Consider the following 5,495-nt stretch of genomic DNA (forward strand, 5'->3'; position numbering starts at 1 on the left):
CTTAATCATATGTTCTGCCCACAATGAGCATCAGCTCACCACACTCTACTACCTTTCTATCTCCCGATAACCTATCTTCCAGACTTAATTTCTGTGAGTCTGCTCAATATGCTTAGCAGTGAGGTCATGTAATATTTGACCTTTTGTGACTTGCCTTATTTCCTCAACATAAGGTCTTCAAGAGTCATGCATGTTGTGGTGTGTGTCAAAGTTCATTCCTTCTTAGAGCTCAGTAATATTCCACTGTACATATATACCACATTTTCCTTATCTATTCATCTGTAGATGGGCATTTGGATTGCTTCCAACTTTTGGCAATACTGAATAATGCTATGACTATTGGTGTGCATATATCTGTTCATATCACTGTTTTCAATTCTTCTGGGTTGCTGGATCATATGGCAATTTTATAGTTAGCTTCTTGAGGAATGACCATACTGTCCTCCATGATGACTGGACCATTCTACATTCCCACCAGCAGTGAATGAGTGTTTCCTTTCCTCCATATCCTCTCCAACACTTGTAGTCTTCTGTTTTTGTTTTTAATTTTATTTAAAAATATGGAACGCTTCACGAATTTGCGTGTCATCCTTGCGCAGGGGCCATGTTAATCTTCTCTGTATCGTTCCAATTTTAGTATATGTGCTGCCGAAGCAAGCCCCGGTTTTTTTTTTAATAGCCACCCACCTAATAGGTAAAAAATGATATTTCATTGGAGTTTTGATTTGCATTTCCCTAATACCTAGTGATGTTGACCATCCTTTCATGTGCTTATTAGCCATTTGTATTTCTTCTGTTATTGATTTCCAGCTTCATTCCATTCTGATCAGAGAAAGTGCTGTGTATCATTTCAGTCTTTTTAAATGTTTTGAGACCTGTTTTGTGACCCAACATATGGTTTATGCCAGTGAAGGATCCACGAGCACTTGAAAAGAATGTGTGTCATGTTTTGGAGTGCAATGCTCTATAAATGTTTGTTAGGTCTAGTTAATTTATGATAATATTCAAGCGCTCTTTTTCCTTATTTATCTTCTGTCCAGGTGTTTATACAATGCTGAGAGTGGTATACTGAAATCTCTAAGAATTGTTGTAGAGACTTCTATATCTCCAGGTTCGCCAGTGTGTACCTCATGTATCTTGGGGCGCCCAGGTTAGGTGCATAAATATTTATTATAGTTATTTCTTCTCGGTGAATTGCCCTTTTATAATATTAAATTGCCTTATTCAACTTTTATAACAGTTTTACATTTAAAACCTATTTTGTCTGATATTAGTATTGCTACTCCAGGACTTTTTTGGTTACTGTTTGCTTGAGATATCTTTTTCCGACCTTTCACTTTATTTTTCCTTTTTTTCCCTTTACATATTTTTCATTTTTTATTTTAAGAAAGGTTAAGATAACATAAACATTACATCAATTATATAGGGGGTTCCCATATACCCCACGCTCTCACCCTCCTCCACTTTCCCCCATTAACAGCTTTTTTCTCTCTTCTTTTTTTTTTGCCTTTATTTTTCAAATGTCACATTCAAAAAAATATGAGGTCCCCATATAGCCCCCACTCCCCTCACCCCACTCCTCCCACATCAACAACCTCTTTCATCATCATGGCACATCCATTACATTTGTTGAATACATTTTGGAGCACTGCTGCACCACATGGATAGTGGTTTAGTTTATAGTTTACACTCTCCCCCAGTCCACCCAGTGGACCATGGCAGGACATACAATGTCCAGCAACTGCCCCTGCAGTACCACCCAGGACAACTCCAAGTCCTGAAAATGCACCCACATATCTCTTCTTCCCTCTCTCTACCCTCAGCAGCTACCATGGCCACTTTCTCCACAGTAATGCTACAATTTCTTCCATTACTAATCACAATAGTTCCAGATTAGAATATCAGTAAGTCCATTCTAATCCATACTCTATTCCTCCATCCTGTGGACCCTGGGATGATTATGTCTATTCCACCTCTATATCGAGAGGGAGCTTAGATTCCACATGGATGATGGATGCAATTCTCCTGCTTACAGTTGTAGGCACTCTTGACTCTCTGGTGTGGTGACCTTCTCACCTTCCTGTTAGCTGGCTGGAGTAAGTTCATTAAACCAGAGGTTAGGAGTCACAGGTTAACATCTTTCATTAGTGTGATACATTTGTTGCAATTGATGAACACATATTGAAGCATTGCTACTAATCATGGTCTATAGTTGCCATTGTAGCTTACACTTTGAACTGCATAATTTTAAAGATTTTGCCAAAATGTATAATATAATGACCGGTGTCCATCATTGTAATCATGAAGAACAATTCCATTGTCCCCAAAATGTCCCCTGTTACACGTATTCTTCCCTCTCCCTCCCCTCAGACTCTCTGATGGCCACTACCTTTATATCAGTATTACACATTCCTCCACTGCTAGAATAATAATAAGCCTACTTTTGTCAATAGTTGCATTACCCCATTATATTTGTTCATTCTCCAATATTATGGATTTTAAGATGGTGATGGCCACTCCGTTTGTGATTGAAATGTGTTTTAGATCTCATCAAGCAGGTGGATGGAACTGTCTTGCTTGCAGGTGTAGATATTCTCAGTTTTTTGGGATGGGCATTGTCCAACATCCTTTTGTTAGTTGTCCTGGGTGAGTCCAATGAACTGGAGAGTAGGTGTTGCAACTCTGCTGAGATTCAGGGCTCAACTGGCATATGAACAGACCAAAGATTTAAGTCTCTGGACTTAAATATAGTTATATATATATTTAATCAGTATAGTGCTATCTATAGGTTTAATAAAAGGTTTAGAAGATCCACGTGTAAGGAATTTATTTTTTTTAAGATTTATTTATTTATTTATTTTTCTCCCCTTCACCCCAGGTTGTCTACTCTCTGTGTCCATTCGCTGTGTGTTCTTCTGTGACCACTTCTATCCTTATCAGCGGCACCGGGAACCTGTGTTTCTTTTTGTTGCATCATCTTGTTGTGTCAGCTCTCTGTGTGTGCGGCTCCATTCCTGGGCAGGCTGCACTTTCTTTGGTGCTGGGCTGCTCTCCTTGAGCGTGGGGCTCCCCTATACAGAGGACAACCCTGCGTGGCAAGTCACTCCCTGCACGCATCAGCATTGTGCATGGGCCGGCTCCACAAGGGTCAAGGAGGCCCAGGATTTGAACCACAGACCTCCCATGTGGTAGGTGGATGCCCTATCCACTGGGCCAAGTCTGCTTCCTGTAGGGAAATTATCAATCATTCTAACTCTGCCACATTGGGGAGCATAAATTCCAAAGTAAGGTCCATTGACAGGGTGCTGAATTCCTGAGCTTGTCTGCCCTGTCTATAGTGTCTAAATGTCTCTAGAGCATTCAGGAGCCCCTCTGTTTGAGGCACTATTTACTGTGGCATTCAATGAGATCCTGCTGAGACGTGCATAAGTGTAACCTCTGGAATGACCTCCTTACTCACTTTGAAATCTCTTAGGCATAAAAACACTTCTATATTTAATATTTTCCCCCTTTTGGCCAAGGTCTTTTCCAAAATGCATTGCTAGTTGGTACTTGGTAATAATTCCTCAGTGCCAGGGTGGTTCATCCCCAGGAGTCATGTCACATGCTGGGGAAAATGTAATGCATTTACATGCTGACTTTGGCTTAGAGAGAGGCCACATTTGAGCATCAAAGAGGATTTTAGGAGGTAACTCTTAGGCAATATATAATAATAGGATAAGTTTTAATTCCACAAGAAAAATTTAATCAGTACAACCATCAATATCATGGGCCTGGCATAATGACCTATCCTCCTTCACTAGGCACTTCTCATGTACTTGGAATTCTTGCGATTCTATTAGAGAATGTTGTGGGACTTCCCAGTGTGGGAATTCAATATGCTTTTGGTTACTGTGTGGGATTCCACCCTCCAAGACAACACCCCACAACCATTTGAACATATTCATATGCCATAATGGCATGCCCCAGGTGCACCCTACCCACACATCTCCCCATTGCCAGCCCCCTTCAGTAGTGATCTTTCCCTGCCACAATTGTGACCCCTCATGGACCTAGAAGATAAGGTAAGGAAGCATCTATGAGATCTTGTAGTAGGAAATAGTTTAATAAACTTTAGACCCAAGTGTGAGCAACAAAAAATAAAATAGATAAATGGGACTGCCTCAAAATTAAAAACTTTTGCACTTCAAAAGCATTTGTCAAGAAAGTGAAAAGATAACCTACTCGATGGGAGAAAATATTTGGGAAACACTTGCCCTATAAGCACCAAATAGCAAGCATATATAAAGAAATCTTACATCTCAAAAGTAAAAAGGCAAACAACCAATTTTTTAAATGGGCAAGAGATATGAATATACACTTCTCCAAAGAAGAAATATAAATGGCAAAAAGCACATAAAAAGATGGTCAATGTCACTATCTATTAGGGTAATGCAAATCAAAACTACAGTGAGGTATCTTTCACCTACAAGACTGGCAGGAATTAAAAAAAAACAGAGAATTGCAAGTGTTGGGAAAGATGTGGGGAAAGGGAACACTTATCCACTGTTGGTGCAAATGTAGAATGGTGCAGCCATTGTAGTGGACAGTTTGATGTTTCCTCAGAAAGCTAATTATGGAACTACCATATAGAATCCCACTTCTGGGTTATACCCAGAAGAATTGAAAAGGATGCAAACAAACATATGCACACCAATGCTCATAGAGGCATTATTTACTATTGTCAAAAGTTAGAAGGAATCCAAGTGTCCATTAAAAGATGAATGGATAAGCAAATTTTGGTTTATATATACAGTAGAATATTATTCAGCTGTAAGAAGGAATGCAGTATTAACACACAGAATAACATGGATGAATCTTGAAGACCTTATGTTGAGTGAAGCAAGCCAGGCACTGAAGGATATATATTACATGACCTCACTGATAAGAATTAAGCAAATTGAGGAGACTCATAGAGTTAGTCTCTGTACAATAGTTTATCAAGTGTGTGGTGAGCTGAAGTTCAATATGGACAAAACCTATGATAAGGTGGAAGAGGACGATTAGGCAATGGATGGGGGTGAGAATGACACAGTGATATGATTGGGTTTGGTGGTGCTGGAATGTGAAGGTGGAGGGTGGAGGGGTTGGGTTGGACTATCCATGGAGCTGGAGAGAAGACTGGAGGAAAGAACAGGTGAACTCTGTGGATTGATAGGTCTGTGGTTAAAACTACAATGTTGGGAATGTTCTTTTGGCAAATACGGCAGGAGAGGTTACTGGTGCAGGGCTTTAGGATTGGGGGGATATATGGGATAGAGCATACCTGGGACAGTCTTCTATGGAATATAAAAATGTTCATCTTTCATAGTGTGTTGTCTCAGTGAGTGGAGACCCACACAATAAACAAGAAAATATTAAACTCCCATTCTGAGGAGTCCTGCTATGTTCTCAAATAGACAGACAACAATCTCTTGAGAACATAGGCAGTGCCTATTAAAAGAAAACAGACCAAT

At 39.8% G+C, this 5,495-nt stretch overlaps 1 non-coding gene across 1 annotated transcript; it reads right to left on the reverse strand.

The window, feature by feature from the left end:
• Positions 1 to 554: 554 nt before the first annotated feature.
• LOC111766973 (U6 spliceosomal RNA) lies at positions 555 to 661 on the reverse strand. The gene has a single exon (XR_002798881.1). It is a non-coding gene; the product is annotated as a U6 spliceosomal RNA (small nuclear RNA).
• Positions 662 to 5,495: the final 4,834 nt, after the last annotated feature.

The sequence above is a fragment of the Dasypus novemcinctus genome, chromosome X (genome assembly GCF_030445035.2).
Source record: "Dasypus novemcinctus isolate mDasNov1 chromosome X, mDasNov1.1.hap2, whole genome shotgun sequence".
Classification (NCBI taxonomy): Eukaryota; Metazoa; Chordata; class Mammalia; order Cingulata; family Dasypodidae; genus Dasypus; species Dasypus novemcinctus.